The sequence below is a fragment of the Meriones unguiculatus genome, chromosome 8 (genome assembly GCF_030254825.1).
Source record: "Meriones unguiculatus strain TT.TT164.6M chromosome 8, Bangor_MerUng_6.1, whole genome shotgun sequence".
NCBI classification, from domain to species: domain Eukaryota; kingdom Metazoa; phylum Chordata; class Mammalia; order Rodentia; family Muridae; genus Meriones; species Meriones unguiculatus.
In genome coordinates this window covers 85,138,407-85,162,561 of record NC_083356.1, presented here as the reverse complement: position 1 = coordinate 85,162,561, position 24,155 = coordinate 85,138,407, and the positions used below count along the sequence as shown (strand labels likewise).

At 38.2% G+C, this 24,155-nt stretch overlaps 1 protein-coding gene across 6 annotated transcripts in view; it reads right to left on the bottom strand.

The window, feature by feature from the left end:
• The window catches only part of Arhgap15 (Rho GTPase activating protein 15), a 601,987-nt gene that overhangs the window by 113,479 nt on the left and 464,353 nt on the right, over positions 1-24,155 (bottom strand). The window lies entirely within an intron of this gene.

The window sequence follows — 24,155 nt, the reverse complement described above, 5'->3', positions numbered from 1 at the left end:
TCTCTCTTTGCGACCTTTTTGTGCTGTCTTTTCCCCGAGACAGGACATAGAGAAGGATTTGAGCTGCAGGCCTTGCTCGGCCCCTTCCAGCCTGTTAGCTTTAGATCTTCATTCCATTCCCACCACTATGTGGATGCCTGGTTCTTATTGAATACCAGCATAAAGGCAAACACTTCTCTCTCAGATTGTGTCATCATTTCTGAAGGCTCAAATGTCATATATAATTTTGATTAAATATATTTTTGTGTTTTCTTGTTAATAGATCTCTTATTGAGGGGTGTTTGCCGTAGACACCAAGCAGATGGAGAAAAGATATTATGTTATTTTTACTTCTAGAAGTATCTAGATGTTGTTTATAGGAACAATGAGCCAGGAGGAAAAATTGTCTGACTGATGATGTTTGGTTCTATATTCTGCTGTTTATAGCAGAGTTTTCCAACTTCTGCTAAGAATATTTGTTTCTTCTTGGTTATCCAGTTTCAAAAACCTCACTTATGTTTCTCTTCCATGATTTTTTCCAAGTTATGCTAAACCATTGAAACTTTATTTTCTATTATGTTTACATACTTCTTTTTATATATACTTAATTTTGTACGTATATTTAACACTTTTTATATACATGTAATTCTTACTTTTCCAAATAGTGAAGGATTTTAAAGTTTGTGAACAGCTTAGTACTCATTCGGCAATAAGATGATTCTTAAACTTTTGCTTGCAGATAATCTGGAGATCTTGAACAAACACAGATCCCTGAGCTACCTGTCTACAGACTGTCCCTCAGAAGGTATGGCGTTAGGTACTAGAATATATGTGTGCAATAATAATAATAATAATAATAATAATAACAGGTAATTTAGATGCTCCCAGCCTGCAATGTTTGGCATGTCACTTATTTTTTGAGTCATATCTATCTAAGTATCTTGTTACAGAATGTATTCTGAGAACATCTGTACATTTGGCAACTGCTTTGGGAAGTTCTGTATGAATCCTACGAAGCAAATGCATTGGACAGGCCACAGGGCAGGAAAGTCACTTATGGTGATGGATAATATGGACTGTCAATTTGATGGAATTTAGAATCAGCTTGAAAACGAAACTTGGGGCATGTCTGTGAGGAACTTTCTAGATTAGGCTACTTGGGGTTGAGATACTCAGCATGAATGCGAGTGGCAGGGTTCCGTGGGCTGGGTTCCTAGTCTACACAGGATGGAACAGCAAGACAAACATAACCTTCATATATCTGTTCCTGAATGAAGATGTGGTTTGACCAGCCTCTTCATGCTCCTAAAGCCATGATATTTTTCATCATGATGGTCTATTCCCATAAACTGTGAGCCCAGATAACCCTTTCTTCTTTAAGTTGCTCTTGTCAACTATTTTGTCCCAACACTGTGCAAAGTGACTATGCTTAAGTCATCCATGGATGCTAGTCAAGGAGAATGCCTTCTGGGCCTCTGTGTTTCCTTCACCCCATCTGACCATTCTGTCAATTACCATTAAGAGTATTTTCTCTAAAGCATAGTTTTCTATTTTTGACCACTTTCCTCAAAAAGTCTATAATAGGATATTTATAGGATAAGATTTAAGCCACCTTTACTATTAAAATCTCTGTAATTGATTAATTTGCTGGTCAAATATTTGGGTCCTCTATGGAAAAGCCTCCGCTAGGCAACAGGATAGAGAACATATTTAGATAATTCCAGGGTGTGCCTACGTGGATTTATAATGCTGGATTCACTGTATCTTCTCTCCTACTGTTTATCTCCAAAACTTTTTGCTTCATCCAACCCAGATACCTCACTTTCCCCTAAACTGTATTTGTCTCGGAGTGGGCTCTCATGCTTATTCTCTGGCTGATATCCCAAGCTCCACATACCCTGCTGTCCCCTTTATGAAGCAAGCTCTGCTCGCTCTTGTATCCCTTCTGAGGAACATTTATTGTATTTATTGCCCACTATCCAGCTGGATCACATTAAGTCATTATCTGCTCAGTCAGAGATTGTACCTCTCACTTTTCAGTACTTCCCTCAAAGTGCACATACCTTGGCTTGGAGCAAGATGTTATAGCATCCATCTTTATTAGAAGGAAGAGTTGCACTCTTTGTATGTAGCTTCATCAAAAAAAGGAAGAAAATAAATAACTTCCTGAGCTAACTGCACAATCTAAACACTCAAGGGTTTTCTTTTTTTTTCTTTTTCTTTCTGTCTTTTTATTTTCTTTTTCTTTCTTTCTTTCTTTTTTTTTGTAAAAATGTTGGCTCACATTTCAAGTGCAATGACAAAAACAAAATCTATCATTTTAGTTCCAGGAATCTGTTTCTACAGAAGTTATCTGAATCAGAACTACTTTGGAAGCTTCTAGAGTGACTGTTTATAAGATTACTCTTAGCATTGTATACTTTTAAAATACGTTCTTAATATTCCTTAAGATATTATTCTTTCTTCAGTTATGCATAGATCATGCCAGAGCAAAAACAGAAGAAAACATGCAAGGCATATTTAATCACTCACAGACAAAATTACATGGCCTTTTCTATTCCTATGAGTAGTATATCTACACTTAACAGATTTGTATTTGCTCTGATTTGCATATGTACAGTAAAGCTCAGGTATTAGACACTGAATCCCCAGTCCAAGTGTTGAGAGGTAGAACTTTTTAAGAGGTGATTAGGCATGCGAGCTCCACCTTGAGAAAAGAATTAGTGCCATTATCCTAGACAACGGGTTCCATTTCTGCTGTCACATTCTCCCCTTTCTTCTTCCTCCCTTCTTCTCTTTTCTGCTGTCCACTTTTCTCTCTCCCCTGTGTACATTATTGTGTCCTTCCACATCAACCATAGGTCCTACAGCAGGATGTCCTTGTTGATGAATGACTTTAAAATTCTCAGGCTTTAAAACTTACAGCCCCTACTCTTCATACATTACTCAGCCTCCACTGTTTACCGCTGTAGCCTTGGCGCGGGACAGACTAAGAGAGTACTGCAGTGTTCTACTAAGCTTATGCTTTTTCTTACTATCTAGTGGCTTTTTGCCTTTGGGATGTAATGTTTCAATAGAATAACAATTGTATCATATGAACTAGGCACAGTTTAGTCTTCTGTGGATTTATCTTTATTGTTGTTGTTGTTGCCATGCTAAGGATCAAATCCAGGGCATTCAATTACTGAACAACACCAGAGACACAATCTCTAAGCTCATATGTATGCATTTTATATTTTCACTGTCATGAATACTATTTTTAATTTTTTTCTTTTTTATGTGTACATTTTTATTATCATTTATAACAATTTATTCACTCTGTGTCCCGGCTGTGGCCCCCTCCCTCATCTCCTCCTAATCCCACCCTCCCTCCTTCTTCTTCACCTATGCCCCTCCCCTAGTCCACTGATAGGCGAGGTCCTCCTCCCCTTCTATCTGACCCTAGCCTATCAGGTCCCATCAGGACTGGTTTCATTGTCTTCCTCTGTGGCCCAGTAAGGCTGCCCCTCCAGGAAGAAGTGATCAGAAAGCCTGCTACTGAGTCATGAATACTATTTTAAGGAGCCTGTTTGTACACATTCTCTTGTACCTCTGGAACTACTTCCTAAGCGGTTTTTAGATATGTATTTGCCTTTACAGTGGTGTGCACATTTTAAGGCTTTTTCTACACACACACAGACACACTGACACACACACACACAAGTCCTCCAGGAATTTGTAGGACTGACAGTGTCAAGAAGCTGACAGGGTTTGCTTGACCATGATTTCTGGTATTTTATAGGAAATCATATAGCTCTTCACAAACATCATGTGGCATAGTCTACCTTTTGGAAATTGTGTCCTTTGTTAAAGATATTAAATTTATTGGAAGCTTTCTTGAAACTTTTCAGAAACATTAGAGTCAGGAAAACATCAAAATAATAATTAGCCTCTCAAAGTAACTTTTGATTAGATGTAACATAAAAGCTAAAAAACCTGAGGCAGGAGAATACTTTTTTTAAAAATTATTTTTAGTGTGATACCTTATTCTAGCCATCTGTTGAACAAATCACTGGTTCCAAATAATGTCATTTAAAGTGGATGACAAATTTTACTAACTCTTACTTGCAAATATCAGAATGAGGACAGAGCTCTCACATACTTCTCTTGTGGTAAATGAGGTAGTTCAATGGTTGCACAGTTTTTTTTTCTCTCTCGTCTTGCTTACTGTTTCTCTTTTCTTAGTCTCCCAACTCTCAGCATTCACGATCAGAATACAACATTGCTGAGCAAATGTTGGAAACAGTGGTGTTCTACATTGGGAAATCCCAACCCCAACAGAAAGAGGCTCATACAGAAGGAGAGGCCCTGGGCCACTTTGCAGGTGGGGCTGTTCCTTGGTAGGAACCGAAGCTCCATGATGGTGCTTGCAGCATCCTCACGCTGTGCAAGGTTACCAGCTTTGGGCTGCAGAGAAAGCTCAAGGGAGCTGTGTGCGTCCATGGACCCAGGCCCACTGGCGCAAGGATCGTCAGCAAGAGCAGGGCAGTAGGGATTTGGTGGCAGATGGTCCGGTCTACAGGAATGTCCAGCCAGCTTTGTTTGGTCTATATTCTGAAACAATTCTAGAACAAACACTTAGTGTCATAATTTATAAGTATCTCAGTATCAATAAATCAGAATCCTGTAAACAGTCATGTTTATTATATCCTTCTTGCTTAATATTCATGACAGTAATTTATTTTTATGGTACAGTTTCACTGTCCTCTGCACCATGGCTCTGCATTTAAGCCTGGCAAGTTGAACTAACAGTAGTTCAGGTAACCCTTTGAAGGCTGCAAAAGTTCATTAGCCAGTTAAAATAAAAATATTGATTGCTTAAATCCACAACACTAGCATATAGGAAATGTAAGGGCTAGTATCTACAAGGCCCACTGATAATATATAAAAGATAATTCATAAACACAGATGACCATTTGGAGAGATCTACGTAGTTAGTTCTTAAATTTATTGTCAACAAAAGGAATTGAATTAAGCAGAGTTTCCACCTCCCTCATTTTCTTGCCACCAGCTCTTCTGATTCTCCACATGGACAGTTCAAGATCGTTGCTACTAATTACCAGGGCTTGTTCCAGGAGGAATTACATGAATCAACTACCATAAACTGTGATGACTTTTATATTCATCTTGTTTTGGAGTCATGAATAAGAGCGAGATATGGCTATTGCCCCAGAGAATCTTAAGTCAGATTAAGAAATGGAAAATAGGTCTTGGGTTCTAAAAGTGATTGTAAGAGTATTTGCAAAGTATGTGTGAAGCCTGGTTCAGTTCACAGAACACAACGAGAATTAGATGAAAAACTGAACTACACTGTTCTGTAAGTAGACAGGAGACAGGTTATACTTGGTTTCCACACATAAAGTTTCAATAGATTGTCAGGAGTTGCAGTGCATGTGTGCAATTCCAACCAAAATGGGAAAGGCAGAGGCAGGAGTTAAAATTTTAGGCCATCCTGGGCTACAAAGCAGGATGCCTTCTCAAACAAACAAACAAACAAAACAAAACAAACAAAAAAGCAAACTAAGAAATGGAAAAACAAAAATATAGTCGAGAAAATTCATAAATCATTGTCAGAAGAGAAAGCTATAAACCTACAAGTCTAGAAAGCAAATTTCATTATTTCTAAATTTCCCAATTAAGGATACTCCTGCAATCTGTATACTTTTCTGTATTTGCTTTTTTGTTCTGTATCCACCAATATTCTAGAATTTAGAAAGTGTATTTTACCAGCTGGCTTTTATGTTAACTTGACATAGGCTAGAGTCATCAGAGAAGAGTGAGACTCAGTTGAGAATCATGTCCCAATAAGATCAGGATGTAGGCAAGTCAATAGAGCATTTTATTAATTGGTGATTGATGTGGAAGGGCCCGGCCCTTTGTGAATGGTGCCTCTTCTGGGCTTGTAGTACTAGGTTCTATAAAAAAGCAGGGAGAGCAAATGAGTAAGCAGCACCCCTCCATGGCCTCTGCATCATCTCCTGTCTCCAGATTTGTGCCTTGGTGATTTCCTGTCCTGACTTCCTTCTATGATAAACAGTGATGTTTGAAGCATTAGCCAAGTAAACCCTTTCCTCCTAAGTTGCTTTGGTCTTAGTCCTTCCTCTCAGCAATAGTAGCCCTAACTAAGATATGCACTATCACCCAGTGTGAGTACAAATATTATTAGTATTTTAATTTTAAAGAAAATTCTGGGTAGGGAGGTTTGGAGGGTAGATTTATTTTGTAAGCTGAAACTATCTTTTTTTTTTTTTAGCACATGATATGAGGGTTGAAGTCGTGCTGTAAGGTAGCTTTCTCTCCCTAATAAGATGTGATGAAAGTTGTAGGAAGTGTCACTGTTATTTCCTCTCCACTTTTAGGGCTTGGTAATGAGGGCACGATCCCTTGTTTTGATCTATACTTTAAGCACTTACAATACAAGGAGGAGCTTACTGCTACCACAGTTGTTGTTTTCTCCTGATGCATTTTGCACAAAAATAGGTGCTCTTAGCCAATATTCCTAAAAGATAAATTAAATCTTTCTTACAAATACATTTGCATGCCCTTTAACCTTCTCCATCTGTTAGGGGTGTTTGAATCTCACTGGTGTTTTATTTTATTTTTAAAAGTTTTCCCAGCAACCTAGGCACAGGAATGAAAACCTGTAATGTTGCCTTGGAGACTGAAAGCAATAAAAATAATTGTTGAATTTCATTTGAATCGTGAAGACAGAAACAAAGAACAAGGTTCTCAAATTATGTGCATGATCAAGAAAGTCATTAGTGTTCATGTGGCTTCTTCTCAGAGTTCTAAGTAGCACCCTCTGTATCTGGAGCACACTGCATTCTATTTCTTAATGCATTTTAAAGTAGACCTATCCTATCAGTTTTTTTCTGTTCTTTGGATTTCGCCTTGTGTGATCTATGAATATTGTTGCTTTTAGCAAGAAAGAAAGCGAGTTTCACAATGTAAATTGTGGTTATCATTTTAACGAATTCCCATTTTATTCCATGTTGCCTAGATCTATATACCAAGGGAGAATGAGAGTTTGGGCCACATGAACATTCTTTTCAAATTTAACTAAGCAAATTGTCTGGTACTATGGTGTGCTGTTGGGAAATCTTTCTGGTATACTGAGGGACCTCTTTATAATTGACCTAATGGTATCATTAAGCATCTGAGCAGCAACAGCCTCCCTTTGGGAGTCAGTGGGGAAGAGATCCTCACTTGGTAGTGATTTTCTACTTGGTGGACCCATAGAGGAATCTTCTTGGCAAACGACACCACAATCCTCTATGATCAAGCTGAGTCCAAGAGCATTGAGAGAGAACTTTGACAAGGTCATAAGGGCCTTTTGGGTCTTATATGCACCTGTAGCTTCTCATGTCAGTAAAACAGCCACAGCTGCAGCTCTTTTAACATTTTGAAGATTATTATAGGATGAAACCTATCATTCTTATATTTATAAATATTGCTTTGTATGTTTTACTTTTGTAATACCAGCAGAACTGAGCATTAACATCTTTACTAGGGACATCTTGATAGCTAGTAAGCCCACAGAATGCCTGGCTCTCATATCTCAGTGAATGTTTATAGATGAGAAAGGAAGCATTCTCCTGTTTGGACTCACGTGAATCTTTGTCTACACCAAGGAAATGCAGCACTGAAAGCTTCTGATCAATTTGACACAAGCTAGAGTTGTTTGGAAAGAAGGACTCTCAGTTGAGAAAATGTCACCGTAAGATTTGCCTGTAGGCAAGTTTGTAGTGCATTTTATTGAGTCACGATTGATACAGGACGGACCTGATCATCGAGGGCAGTGCCTTCCCTGATCAGCTGAAGCTTGGGTGTGTGAGAGAGCCACCTGAGCAAGCTCTGAGGAGCAAGCGAGTAGGAACAATTCCTCTGTGATCTCCGATTCAGTTTCTGCTTCCAGAGTTCCTCCTCTGTTTAAGTTCCTGCCCTGAATTTCCTCAGTGATGTGTAACTGTAAGATGCACTGTAAGCTCTTTTCTCCCCTAGTTGCTTTAAACTCCAAGACAGTGTCTATGTGTATTCCTAGATAACTTATATAATTAAGAAGGAGATATATTATATCCAGGGATCACATTTTGAAGTAATTTTCTTCTAGTGATTGACATCAAAGATATCACAGAAATAAGCATTAAAAATTTTTGAATTTTCATGTCAACAAAAAAATTCTAAAGAACATCTGAGCTACTACTCAGTCTTTTTGGCATTAGGGGTTGCCTTTGATGTTGATGACTGCTGACTAATTGGAATGGTGGCTGTAGAATGCAGTGAATGGCATCAAAGTTTTTCATATCAATTGTGTCTATTTTCCTGATTTGTTTGTCTTTTGTCGTGTTGTTTGATACTACTTTACCAATGCTGAACTTTCTCGATTACAGTCAGCTTCCTCAAACCCTATCAATGTTTTGTCAAACACATTTGTGTAATATTCTAAGTTCTGTAGTACCATTTTAAGGTCTGTGATGTCTTTGACATATTTTATCTCAAGATGGGATATTGGTCACACAAATGAAGCCACTGATGCTTAATCATGAAGTCACAGCAATACAGCCACATCTTGAGGCTCCACTTCTCATCATATATCTCTTGCTATTTTCATTATAGAGATATTTCAACCAATGTCATCAGCCTTTCATAGTTATCACCAAAGTGGGAACTGACTTTTCCCAATCTATACTTGTTGATAGCATTTTAACCATCTCCTATGAAATGCAAACGTTCTTCATTACATTTAGCACAACAGATTCTTCCTGAGGGGTTTCCAATGTGCCTTGCCCAATTCCATCAAAATAATCCACTGTCTGTGACCACTATACCTTTATCAAGTGTGCTTTTAAAATAAGACCTGCAAACCAAGATCACTGCTTCCATTAGTGGCTACAGAATTGGTGGTATGTTAGCAAGCAATAAATCAACTTTACTTTCATTTTCATCTCTCCTAGAGACCTTAGGTGAGTATGGCACAGTCGACGGGCAATGATAGTTTGAAAGTTACCCTTTTCCTGAGTTATAAATCTCAACAATGAGGTCAGAACATTCTGCAGATTGTAATGTAAACAGATATGCTGTTATCCTGGCTTTTATTTTATGCTACACAGAACACAAGCAAACTAAACACTATCATTCTCAAGCATCCTAGGTTTTTTAGAATGATAAATAAGTATTGAGTTGAACTTAAAGTTACTCACTGAATCAGTCCTTTATAAGAGAGACAGTCTGTTTATTGAAGCCAGGAATTGACTTCTCTTCTTTAGCCATGAAAGTCTTAGATGGCATTAACTTCCTTTATAAAGCTGTTTTACCTGCATTGAAACTCTTCTGATCAGTTTAGGTAACTTCTTTCACTATCTTAGCTAGGTCTTCTGGGGAACTTGCTGGGATTTCTATATCAGTATTTCCTTTCTCCTTGAACTTTATGTCACGAGTTGACATCTTTTCTTAAGCCTCATGAACCAGAGTCAACTTTTCTTTGCAGCCTTCCTACCTTCCTTAAATGGAAAATAGACTTGACCTAAGAAATTGTTGTAACTACAGATCTTTTATCCAAACTGCAAACAAACAAACAAAAAACCCCAACCAACCAAACAAAAAAACTACAGTAGCAATAGGTACTTCTGCAAACAAACAAACAAACAAACAAACAAACAACCCCAACCAACCAAACAAAAAAACTACAGTAGCAATAGGTACTTCCGATTTCTTAGCATTCTAGTTTTGGCTTACATTCATGACTTGGATCGCTGTTTGGCACAAGCAGCCTTGTTTCTGTCTCTTTAAGGCTTTCAACATGTCTTCCTAACTAAGCTCAGTCATTTTTAGGTTTTGATTTAAAGTGAAGGATTTGAAACTCTTCTTTTCACTTAAGTTCATAGGCCATTGAAGGTTTACTAACTAGCATAATTTCAATGTTTTTGTAGCTCAGGACATAAAGAGATCCAAGAAGAGAGTGAGAGTAAGATGTGGAAGGGCTATTCCATGACGCAGTCATAACACAAACAATTCTAATGAAATCCATCATCCTATGTAGATGTAGTTCATGGTGTCTGCATAGAATTACAATTATATCATAAGAGATCATTAATGACAGGACACATAACAGATAAATACAACTTAAAAAGAGCTTCAGAGCACAGAGACTTAAGTTGAGCTCAGGGCATTGTAAAACAGCCAATGAAGCAAAGTTTGTACATATCTTCAGTTTAAAAAGCACAGTACCAGCCTAGTGTGGTGGCATGCATTTGTAACCTCAGCTCTTGGTAGTAGGGAAGGGAGCTCTAGGATCAGTGAAAGACTCTGTCTCAAAAAACAAAGTGGAGAGCAATAGACAAAGACACTTGCCATTGAGCTCTGGTTTCCATTTGCACTCAAAACCACAAAGAGGTATACACAGCCACACCAACAGGTACACATAAACACACACACACACACACACACACACACTCGAAGACACAGACAGACACACACACACACACATATACCCCCTCCACAATATTGGAGGTGAAAAACAAAATCAACCATGCCTATATCTTTTGATTTAAAATCTAAATTTAAATTATATGTAATCATATGTAACTGAATTGTATTTGAAATTCTTCTCAAAATGTGAATTGTTATCTCTAACAGCTTCATTGTTCCAAATGGTCTTATAATTTGTATTACAGTCGTGAGGTTGTCAATAGTGGCAGGAAGGTTGACTAATACTGCCTAAATAATTTTAGTTTAGGATGTAGCTTTGGTACCGGTTCCAGTTGTTAAAAACTTAGGTGAGGTTAGTCTTATAAATATGCAGAACTTAAGACAAACTCTCCTCTTGGTGTCATTGTTTTGGTAGGTCAAGTTTAGAAGAAAAATGTTACAGGGCTGGCCAAACATTTCTGCATGTAAACAATATGAGAAAACATGAGTAAAAGTGATGCCTGGGACTTTAAAATTTAATTTCAGATCACAATAACAAAATTAAGAATATAAATAAAGAACTAATTAAATCTTGTGTTGCTGTAGGAGGAGGATATTGTCAGAATAAAGGAGGAAACAATCTTATGCTGACAAATTTACACACCTAAAACATTCTGTTGAAGTAAGATCACTGTTACAGATTTAACGCTGTGTTATCCTAAACTTTCATGTCGAAGTTCAAGACCATAGTGTGATATAGTACTCAGAAGCGAAGTCTTAGGGAAAGAAGCAAGGTTCAGATCGCTCAGGTTACACAAGGGCAAGGTCTATACTGGCGCTCAGCAGTGATGAGGTCCTGATTTTTCCTGATTCTGGACTTTCAAACTGCAGGTCTCTGAGAAATAAGCTTCTGTTTTCTAAGTCACAGATCCTTTATGGGGGCTCCAGCTAAGACAATTTGGAGGAGTGTGACTTTGGTGATGAAAGATCCGGAAACAGTGATTCATGGGAAATTACTAAAAGAGCAGAGGAAAAGTGAGAAGATGAAATAGTTGTACTTGAGAGGCAATGTTAAGGGTTTTTTTGGAGGAATGTGTTGTGGATGCCTGCTGTCTGGCAATGTAGTCTTTCTAGTTAGGGTCTACCTGTTTTCTCTTTCTCTTTGTTCACGCTTTTTTTATTAGCTCGCAGTACTCCTTGTTTAGAAAGCCTATCTTAGAAGTCCTGAGCATCAAGCACAAATAGCATAGACAACAATCTCCGAGACCTTTCTAGGCCTAATATCAGATATCATCACACTTCTCTGACTTTTCTGAAAACACGTTCACAATACAACACAAAGGGACAGAAAAAATCTCAGTGAATGTTTCTGTGAGAAAAAAAGATCCTTCATAGGTGCCACTGAGAAACTCAGGAGATAATGTACACAAATGTCAAAGAATAATGTTACCATTGTGCTGAGGAGTCAGGGGTCTGAAGAAGGAACTCAAAAGATCATGCTTTCATCTGTTGGTTAGATAGGCTCCACCTGCAACTAGCTGGACAGATGGCACTAATTATGTCTGCCCATCCGTTACTTGGCAGAGGAGTGGAATTGAGATCTGAAAGGGTGAACCTTTCACAGGCTGGACACTCAAGGTGAGAAGGAAAAATAGCAAGGGGCCAAGAGCTGATTGTCTGGTTAGGCAGTAATCATGAGCTCAGGCCTTGGGCATTTGACCTTTGAGAATTGCGTTTTTGAAAAATAAAGGTGTTGCCGAAAACAAGATGGTAGAAAAGGGAGAGGGAACTGCACATTTAAACCGGAAATTACAATTAGTGAAAGGAAAAATCCACATAGATACCCTACATAATTTTTATAGTTCATAAATACTTTAAAAATATATGCAATTTTATCTTTCTGAGCATTACTTTTCCCTCCTCTTAAACAAGCACCGAGATTTGTTTTTAACAAAAGTAGATTTGTTTTCTATGGTTCTGTTTCCCAAAGTGTGTGTAGAAATGTCGGCATCATTCCTTGGGAAAATGTTCTACTCTAAACCACATGGCTATGGTTAACTGTACCAACATAAGCAAAGCTCCCCAAGGAAAACTGACAGTTCTTCAGCAGCTATCACACCTAGAGTTTGACTTTGCAGAACAGTGGGGAGTTAGCCCAACGAAGAAGAGGCATGCTTCAGGAACTTCCAAGAACATCTTTCTCTTGATGGAAATCTAGATGAAAAATTAGAGGCCTGGAGAAATAAGATTTTGATCAAGGTCTTAAAGGAAGTACATATCAGAGCCGGAATTTGAATAGTACTACAATGTGTGATGCAGTTGGGCATTAGGAGATTTAGCTGAAAGGAGAAATCTGAGCAGCAAAATGGGACAGTGAGTTTCAGATGATGATGAGCCAAGCTCAGCGTGCCTGGAATATTTGAAGGAAAGCATTGGCTCAAAGGGCTATCATGTGATGGATGAGGCTGAAAAGTGAACCAGATCCCAGAGGGCTTTGAATCTCTTACAAGGATTTTAGCTTTCCTTCAAAATGAAAGGAAGGCAGTTTATAGTAATTTGTCTGTTTTTGTGGTGGATAGGTTGAGAAAAAGCTACTGGACAAGGAGGAGAGGATGTTCTCCTGGCAATGGGACCACACTCAGAGTTGTTGGCGGATAGAAGATGCTGTTGAAGGTCTGTGGTGGTGGCCATAATTCAGTGTGAACTGAAGCATATGAAATGAAGCACGATGGTATAAAAGGCCACAACAATTTCATCATGGTCTATTGACGCAGTGAGAACCAGCCACCCTAATCTGTCATTAGAGGAATTGGTCACATTAACTGTTTTCTACTGAGTACTAAGAAGAAATTCTGTGCCTTGCTGCGCATTTTGCTAACATGTCTATGTAGTAAGGGTAAGGATACTTAGGAAACAGACTCATGAAGGTTGCTTGGCTGATTGCTCAGCTTAAAACAATTATTGCTTTGAAAAAGTGACCTCAAGGACATGGAAGAGTACAAATAAATAAAGGTTTTAAGGAAAAGCAAAAGATTAACACTACACTTTCTAATGGAGCTGATGTCTTACTACTCAATTAATTTCACAGTCAAGGCCTGAATTTAATTCCAAATCACCTTCCAGTTTTACTTATAAAGGACTTTCATTAAGCCAAATTAAGTAGATTGAAGTCCAGTTGTTTATTATCTAGTACTATTGCATTCCTACAAAGAGACACCTGTACAAGCCATTTGGCTCTAGTCAACTATAATGTTTACAATTTAATTATGAATATAATTAGAATGAGTTAAGAGACAGGCTGGGCATCAGCCATAAAATTTCCACTGTGTTTATACACAAGAGCACACATGTACACACACACACACACACACACACACACACACACACACACGCACACACACACAAAGAAAGAGAGAGAGGGGAGGGAGAGAGAGAAAGCCCCTGAAGCCTGTGAGAATATTTGCTTTCAGTGGAAATTTTTAGAGACATCTGTAAAATTTATTTTTACTTAATTTAAAACTTTCTTGAAAGTCTGTTGATCGAGGATATTTTTATACTATATTATTTTTATGTCCTTGGTTTCTTTATAGAGAATCTTTAGAACCTTCTTTTACTTTCTCTGGTTTTAAAGCATTGTTACATCATACATTCATGTCTAGCCATCACCTTGCCCAACTGCTCTCCAAGCTCTGCTTCTTTTCTTCCAAGGAATGCAATCATAAAGCTGATGATGCATTAGAAATGGCCTGACCAAAGGGCAAGATACAGCCAAGAAAAGAAAATATTTGCAAATATACTTGACTGTTTTTTCTCTCCAATTACCTATTCAAAATACAGTTTATCAGCAAAAGGACATGAGTACCATCCATGACAAAGCCATAGAAACATATAATAGATACTTTTGGCCATAGGATGTCTGAAATATTTTTTTTTTTATGTGAGGATGGTGGTATTGACATAGACACAGGTGTTTATATGAATTGTGTTTAAGGAATACACATGGGAATACTCGACCTTTGTTGTCTGACTGGCTGAATTTTAACACTAGTCAATCTTATGGCTGCCATTTCCTACAGTTTATTTTAATTGAAGTAGTTTATGTTTACAAAAAATAGGCATGAAGGTACACTGTAGTTGAAAGCTCATATGAGTTGCTTTTAGATTGAAGCCTAGACTGTTATGTAAAATCATTTCTATCTCTTTTTATTGCTGGACTGCCTAACTGCCAAGTGACACATAAATAAATATACATATGTACACATTCACATACAAAATGAAATCAATATATCAAATGACATAATAAAATAATACTTATATACCTTATATGTATTACACAAGATTTGTTTAGAGAAGCTGAAAATGGGGACAAAATGGATGGCACAGAACTATACGTTTGTTTATTGCTGTAGGTGCTCATTTATCCAACTAAAATATTATCTGGTAGTCCAGGATGACCTCAAACTTGCCACCCTCATGCCTTGTCTTCCCAAGTATAGGGATGATATAAAGAACCCTACGCTCAGCAATATCAGGTCTATTTAATTAAAAGGTTGCCATTGATTTCATTTTTATGATGGCAAATGCACGAGACATTGGTTAAGAGTGGAAAAGAGTTATTAATTTCATATACAAATGGCAACTTTGATAAGGTAAAATCCATCAAATTCACCAGCACAAACTCATATGTTATCATGTGAGTGTGAAAGAGCTGAAATGAAGACAGCCACCAAATAGAATGACCAATCCTTCTCTAAGTGAAGTTTGGTCCAGCCCAACCTCACAAGTATATCCTATAGGTAAATAAATGCATGAGGTGAGCCCTCTCATTTACTTATAATTATGCAATTTTACTTCCATCTCAATTCTGATGATTTCTTATTTGTGAGAAGGCTAATAAAGTGTGCGGATTAAAGCGTTAACATTAACACATGCGATTTTTAAAGGTATAGTGGGAGTTACCTTTACAAACTAAAAGAGGGAAAATATGTTACCATAGATGGAAAAACGACTCTCCAACTATGTCTATTTCTTAATTTTGGAGACCTGTGAAGCTGTCAGCTAACATAGCCAAAGTAACTTTGCAGAGGTATGACTAAGAATTATCCAGATAAGCCCCATCTAATCATGAGAATCTTCAGTAGAAGATGGAAGCAGAGGCATGTGATAGGGGGCTAATGAGAAGGTGTCAGTGTGATATGTTGTACATACTCCATTAGCTGTGGTTTGATGGAAATATGGAGAAGGGGGACACTATCCTCAAAATGACCTCTTAAAGCTGGAGAAGGCATAGAGGTAGATTTTTTTTGGGATCTTCAGAAAGGAATGCAGTATTTCCAATACTTTGATTTTAGTCCAGGGGGACCTATATTAGACTTTTGTCCTATTGTGCATTAAGATGATATATTAGTATAATCTTAAGCTTCTGTGTTGAAAATAATATTTCAAGAAACTAGTACTTGTGTAATGTAGAAAACAGTAGATTTAACTTAAAAAGCAGGAAGCAGTGTCCAGATGAGCACCTACAGAAATACTGAAAACAACCATACTAGAAAGTGACTATATGACAGGAAAAAGAGACTATATAACATTGTTTTAGAAAAAACATAGGGAACTGGGAAAGTGACTTTCTGAATAAAGTGTTTGCTTCACAAACAGGAAGAATGGTGTTTTGATTCCTAGAATCCACGCAAAAAAAAAAAAACAGGCATGGTAGTATATCTGTAATCCTGGAGATAGCAAGATGACAGGTGGAGAAGGGGCCCCTTGAAGCTTGTAGAATTACAAGGTAAAATTCTTTGTGCAAAGAGAGACCCTGTTTCAAACAAAAAGCACAGGCACCTGAGAAGTGGCACCACAAGTGTTATGTATAAACACACCCCTATATGCGCAAGAAAGAAAGGGAGAAAAGAACTGTGGAGGAAGGGAGAGAGGGAGGAAGAAAAGAGGGCCCTGCACAGGAGACAACTTCCTGAACAGAACACCAACAGTACAGGCTCTAAGAGCAACAATCAATAAATGGGACCTCATGAAACTGAAAAGTTTCTGTAAAGCAAAGGACACCGTCATCAAAACAAAACGACTGCCTACAGATTGGGAAAGAATCTTCACTAACCCTTTATCTGACAGAGGACTAATATCCAGTATATACAAAGAACTAAAGAAGCTGAAAAGCAGCAAACCAAGTAATCCAATTAAAAAATGGCGAACAGAGCTAAACAGAGAATTCTCGACAGAGGAATATCGAATGACAGAGAAACACTTGAAGAAATGCTCATCCTCATTAGCCATCAGGGAAATGCAAATCAAAACAACCCTGAGATATCACCTTACACCCATCAGAATGGCCAAGATGAAAAACTCAAGCGACAACACATGCTGGAGAGGTTGTGGAGAAAGGGGAAGGAACCCTCCTCCACTGCTGGTGGGAATGTAAACTGGTACAACAACTCTGGAAATCTATCTAGTGCTTTCTAAGACAATTAGGAATAGTGCTTCCTCAAGACCCAGCTATACCACTGCTAGGTATATACCCAAAGTTCGTATAAGTACACAAAAGGGATACTTGCTCAACCATGTTTATAGCAGCTTTATTTGTGATAGCCAGAACCTGGAAACAACCCAGATGTCCATCAACGGAGGAAATGGGTACAGAAATTGTGGTATTTTTACACAATGGAATACTACTCAGCAATCAAAAAGGAGGAAATCATGAAATTTGCAGGCAAATGGTGGGATCTAGAAAAGATCATTCTGAGTGAAATATCCCAGAAGCAGAAAGACAAACATGGGATATACTCACTTATATAGACCTATAAGATATGATAAACATAATGAAATCTATACACCTAAAAAAGATAATCAATTGAGCGGACATGGGGTAAGATGATCAATCCTCGTTTAGAAAGACAGATGGGATGTGCATTGAACATATGACAGGAGTCTACTGAGCGCATCTGAAAGACTCTAACTAGCAGTGTTTTCAAAGCAAAGACTCATGACCAAACCTTTGGCAGAGTACAGGGAATCATAAGAAAGAAGGGGAGTTAGTCTGATGGGGAAAGGATAGGAGCTCCACAAGGACCAAATATATCTGGGCACAGGGTCTTTCTGAGACTGACATTCAACCAAGGACCATGTATGGATATAACCTAGAACCTCCACTCAGATGTAGCCTGTGGTAGCTCAGTAATCAACTGGTTTCCCAAAGTGAGGGGAACAAGGACTATTTCTAACAGGAACTCAATGACTGGCTCTTTGGTCTCCCCACCCCCGAAGGGAGGAGCAGTCCTGTTAGGCCACAGAGGAGGGCTTTGCAGCCAGTCCTGAAGATACCTGATAAAACAGGAACAGATGAATGGGGAGGAGGTCCCCCCCATCAGTGGACTTGGAAAGGGGCACGGTGGAGATGAGGGAGAGAGGGAGGGACTGGGAGGGAATGAGGGATCCGGACACGGCTGGGATACAGAGTTAATAAAATGTAACAAATAAAAATAAATAAATAAATAAATAGATAAATAAGAAAAGAGGGCCCTGAAAATAAAGAACAATGGAAACGAAAATTAATTACAAACTCCAAGAAAAAAAAAATTAAAATATCTAACTAAAAAAAAAAAAACCAAAACATTATCTAACTACGACAAGAGTACAATATGGCCCATCCTTTAATTTTTGAAGAGTAACAGTGTGTATCCTATTTCATCAGCTGAACAATTTCCTTTGATAAGTGAATGAACTGTGAGAGAGAATGACAAAGCCAACATCTTTGCACAACCACTGTAAATGGCAGCTGACAATGCTTCTAGCACTGTAGCAGTAGAGTAAATATTGCTTATTATTTTCCTAATTGGACAAATTACTGTGCCTATAATGGCATACAAAATTTAAAGATGTCAATGGACAAGTGTTCAAAGAGATAAGAAAAAAAATACTGACCTCACAAAGGACAGTTCTCAGATATAGCTCAATGTTAGTGAAATAATAAATATGCTATAAGTATTCTATTTAAACTTAAATATTATGAGAGTGAAGTGTAATGAGTTAGCTTTTTATATTAGACAATAAAATATATTGTCAGTGATTGATATATTTGAAATATCCCAAAGAACTAAGAAAATAACCGTTAACATTATTAAAAACAAAACAACAACAACAACAACAAAAATGACTGATAGGGATAAGGATCCTTCTCATGATTGAAGCTCTGGTATTAGCTGAACATTTTTCCCAGAATAAATAATTCTTTAGGATGTTAGATTTGTGTGTGTATGTGTATATGTGTGTGATAATATGATACAAACAAAAACTTAGAAAAGAGAATGGTGATAAAAATTAAACTTGAAATAGTGCTCCCATGAAATATGAAATTGACTTTCTATGTGTTTAAATAAATTATATATAGGACTTGGCCAAAAATTGATTGTAGAAATAAGAGAATGAAAGTTTAAAAACATGCCCAGAGAATATGATATTTAAAATGTTGATGCTTCTACTGTCAAGTAATAAATTTTGAAACATTGCTTATTCTTGGAAAGTTCTATTTTTTTATATCTAACTTAAAATTTTAATACTTAAATTTCTGCCCTCTCAGGGTCTCCTTGTGTTGCTCTTACTGGCCTAGAACTCAGGATGTAGACCAGGCTGGCTTCAGACTCTTCAAACTCTGCCTCCCAAGTACTGGGATGAAAGACATGCACCACCACATGCAGGTAATTCTGAAACCACTTTCAAAAAGAAGGAATTTAATGTTCTGAAGAATGTTCGAGAATGCATAGATTTGCGCAGGCTAACATAATAAACTTGTGTTTATCAACAGCCAGTTAGTTTCCCCTCAAACTAGTGTGAAAAAGTAGTACACAGGTTTTGGAGTTTAGAATTCAATGCAAAGTTAAATTTTTGAGCTGTGTGAACTCAGAACTCCTCTAAAATGTAATATATATATATATATATATATATATATATACATATGTATATATATATTCTTTTTAAAAAGCACTTACTGAACACCGAATACCCATGTTGTAAGAAAAAATATTTCTACTTTATTTAGCTCTCATAGAATCCTTATGAGCTTGAAATTATTTTCCATATGATCTTTCTACTTCATCACTACCACTCGTTGTTATTTTGGGGATTAAGCAAGAGCATATCAGAAATGCCAATGTGATTATCTCTTCTCATTCACTTTTGAAAGACTGCTATGAAAATACAGATGCTAATACAGAGAGAGGGAGAGAGAGAGAGAGAGAGAGTACATATTGTCTTTTTTCCTCTGAATATGTATTTATCAGAATTAAAAGGTGGGTGTAATGATCAACAGTCTATCTCCCAGGAGTTAAGGCTACTGGAAAGGTAAGGATTGTTCTCCAGCCTCTAACACACAATTACAGCCTTACCCTAGAATTCTACAGTGTCGTTCGTCTAACAAGTTCACGTTTACAGAACTAATCATGCCTTTCGGCACAAGCTATTTCCAGGAAATCAAGTCTTCATTGATAGTGGGTTAAATCCCTGTTAAAAAAAAAAAGTGATGCCAATTCAATTATAGTGACCCCAGGTACAGAATTTCATATCAATACCTGGGACTCTTAGAGTCTGAAATATAAAGCCAAACCCAGGGCTTTTGTTGTCCTATTGTATCAGACAGGATATCACCATAGCATTCGCAGGTTCTTGTAAAAAAAATAATAATATTAAATTGGTCCAAGTGAAACTCTTTAAAAATATAAGTGTTTTCTGTTCACTCTTCCTGGAATATGCAATGATAAATTTAAAACATTTAATGAGGAATAAAATAATTCAAATGGTGCAAGCAGTCAGGTCAATTGTTTCCCCCAGAAATAACATTCTTTTTTCCTTGTAAAGCATTCCATTAGGATGTAAAATTCCATTTGGTCTATTCGCTTTGGGACTTTTCCATGAAAACACATCTCTCAGCTAGGGGCCAAATAAAAATGTTAAGCCTTCATAAACTGGATTTAGTAGTAGTGAAAGAGAAAATGGAAATAATGTTATGACAACATGAACTGTGGCACTGATGGAAATGGTGTTTTGTTCATGCCTAACCAAACAGCAGAAACCGTTTTAAGCATTTCCACTAACACACAATTAATTTGATGCAAAGAACTGATTATCCAAAAGATGAAAGAGCTAAAGTAAGAGTGAGGAAAACTGGAAATTAATCTTGCCAGGAAGCCATTAGCTCCTCCAGAGTGGAAGGGCAAAGACAGGAAGGTCTGAATCACAAGATGGAATCTGGGACTAGAGTGATCCTGTCCACCAGAGCTCCATGCTGAAAAGCTGCCCCAGGCAGTTAGGTAGGTGATAGCAAAGGGTCGGGGTAAATGACTGAGCGGGCTGGTCCTTGCCTCCCTTCTTTTCATGGTCTGGATGCAAAATGTCTTTTACCATGTCATAAGCTTGAATCCATGGTACCCAACTGCAGGCACATTTTGGGAGGTTGTGGAACTCCCAGAAAGTAGTGCCTAGCTAGAGAAAGTAGGAAGAGTGGGAGTGAGCCTTGAAGGCTACATCTGCTTTGATTTCAGCTCCTGGTCTCTCTGCTTTCTGTTTGTATCAGGTAACCAGTCCTGGCTAAGTAATCCCGTCACTGTAAACTCCGCAATGCATGATCCACCGTGATGCACAGTACCTCCCATCCTTTATTTTATTAGTGGCTTCTGTGAGACATTTGGTTATAGAGAGTAGTACGAATACATTTCTCTACCTGTGATCTCTGCTGGTGGCTGGTGGTTGTCCAGTCTCTGCCATGGCTGCTAGCTGCTAAGAATACCTGCGAAATAGCTCTGCTTAGGGCCAACCCTATGATGGTGCAGAGTAGGAGAGGAGACAGGGCAAGGATCTGTGGGAAGAGTGGCTCAGACACAGCCAGCACACAGCATATTCTGTGGAATGCCTTTAGTGCTTTCACTTCTTTCGGAAAGAGTTAACTCTGCGTGGATTTGGTAGACTTATCATAGAAACTGATGTAGCTTTACAAGGCGTTGCAGGGTGAGCTGTGATGAAACCCAAGACTCTTCCATGCCTGCATATGAATGTCCACATTATTTCGAAAGTTTTTTATTTTAATCTTAATTATGTTAAGTGTAGTAAAAGCACCTCCTCTTGTGTAACTTCTTCCAGTGCTGGGCATCAAAGTGACCACTTCTTCATCCCTGAATGATATTTAAATTAGAATTACAATCAGGAGCGTCTCTAGAGTTTACAACACAGGCTTGGGGGTGTTTCCCAATGGCAGAGCAGTTAGCTAGCATGCTAGAGGCCCTGTGTTCTATACCCAGCACAGGAAAAATAAAAATAAGGTTTTTGTCCAAAATTATCTATGTAGTTGCTGTGCCTTAGTTTGTCTCACATTGCAACATATTCACAATCACTTTACCCTATGGCTTATTCCCGCATTTTGAACATAATAGAGTGACTTTCTGATATTCTTCATTAGTTAAGGCAAGATTGCCAAGAATCTTAGTCTAAATGTCCTTCTATAAAAAAGTACCATAATATATACGGCACAATTGTAGCAGCTAAGAAATCAGAGACCAAGTCAATAATATCGAGTGCTTCATTTGATGGTGATGTTTAGCTGTGTCCTCACCTGATTAGAAGAGGTAAAACATTTCTCTAGGTCTTGGTTTACTTTTCATTTTTCAGTTCCTTTAAAAAGTGTGACATACTAAAATGCTCAATCCCCATCCCGAAAGGCAAAGAGGATGGACATCAGAAGAAGAAGAAAACAGGAAACAATCTAGGAACCTGCCATAGAGGGCCTCTGAAAGGCTCTATCCTGCAGACTATTAAAGCAGATGCTGAGACTTATGGCCAACTGTTGGGCAACGTGCAGGGAATCTTATGTAAGAAGTGGGAAATAGTAAGATCTCGAGAGGACAGGAACCCTACAAGGAGAGCAACAGAACCAGACAATTTGAACACAGGGGTCTTCCCAGAGACTCATACTCTAACCAAGTACCAGGTATGGAGATAACCTAGAACCCCTGCACAAATGTAGTCCATGGCAGCTTAGCATCCAAGTGGGTTCCATAGTAATGGGAAGAGGGACTGCCTCTGACATAATCTGATTGGCCTGTTCTTTGATCATCTCTCCTTGAGAGGAGAGCAGCCTTACCAGGCCACAGAAGGTGACAATGCAGCCACTCCTGATGGGATCTGATAGACTAAGAACAGAAGGAAGGAGAGGAGGACCTCCCCTATCAATGGACTTGGGAAGGGGCATACGTGAAGAAGGGGGAGGGAGGATGGGACTGGGAAGGGAAGAGGGAGGGCCTTATGGGGGGATACAAATAAATGGATAAACTGTAATTAATAAAAACAGTGTGTCATAGATTTTTTTAAATCTATCAGTCTATCAATTTAATTAATTTATTTATGTGGGTCAGCATGAACGCATGATGGTGTATGTATGGACGTCAGATGACAACTTGCGGGAGTAAATTCTCTCCTTCTACCATATGCATTCCAGGGAGCAAACTCAAATCTTGCAAGCAAGCAACTTTACCTTCGGACTACCTCACTGTCCCTAGGGCTGCTTTTATAAGAATATTACCCTTATCAGGAGTTCTCTGCTTTATGCCTCAATCACCTTCTGAAGGCCCTACCTCTCAGTACCGTTATCCAGGGGTTTCAACATATGAATTTTAATGGGGCATATTCCATCTCTTCCTTTTCAGATTGCTTTCTCAATACCGATCACCTGGAGAGCTACTGCCAGCATGTGTACAACATCTTGAATTTTTAAAGGGACTTTATTAAACATGTTCTTCTTCATTTGGACCATTACCTCTATTATAACTTTGCAGACACTCTCTCTACAGCCACCCCTAAGAGCTTGCTCCTGCCTGCCTCATCTTTGCTGTTCAGTTTTAATCATGCCCATATTGCTGAAACTATGTCCAATTTGGGTTTAAGTCTAAAATATCTTAGAAATCATCATATTTCTTGTGGGGATTCAAAGGACATATACTCATATGAGCTCTGAGGGTCTGCTTTTCATATGCTTCACCTGTGGGAATGGCTTGCTAATATCTTTGGGATCATATGAACTAAAGGAAGCAGGAAGCTTAATTGATGGGTTTCTTATGTATTACTTCCCTGCTCAGCAGATATGCAAGCATGCTTCCAGATTAGATAGTTGTCACCTCAAAGTATAGAGGTCACAATGTCATGCACATATTGCTAAATATACACAAGTAAGATAGGAATCTGCAGAAAATTCTTTCCAACTTCCTCCCAGAATGCAGCTTTCCCAAGGCATGCGAATGTGTGAACTAAGACAGAAAATGAGACTGCATCGAACGAGATGCTTGCTGACTAACTTTTTTCCTTGTTATTCCTTTTAAGTTGTAGGTTAAAGAACCCGAGAACTGTAAGTCATCGCTCTCCAAAAGAGACAAGAACTATGTGCTCACACTAAACTCAAGAGTATTCTTACTATATTAAACAATAGCAAGACAAGACAACCTGAAACTGTGAGTGGGCTAAAAGAGAGACCGAGAGACAAACCTGTGTCTTTATCCTATTGGTTTCATTTCACAAAGATTTGAAAGAGTGTGAAGAATTTTCCCAAGGAAAAACAGAAGACAAGGGCATATTGAAGGGCTGTTTTTCAGCATTGGCCCCCAAGTCCTCACTCCTACTACTGGGAACCCATCACACACAGCATCCAAGATCAGACCTCCTAAGTGGAACATTTTTCCTGGGAG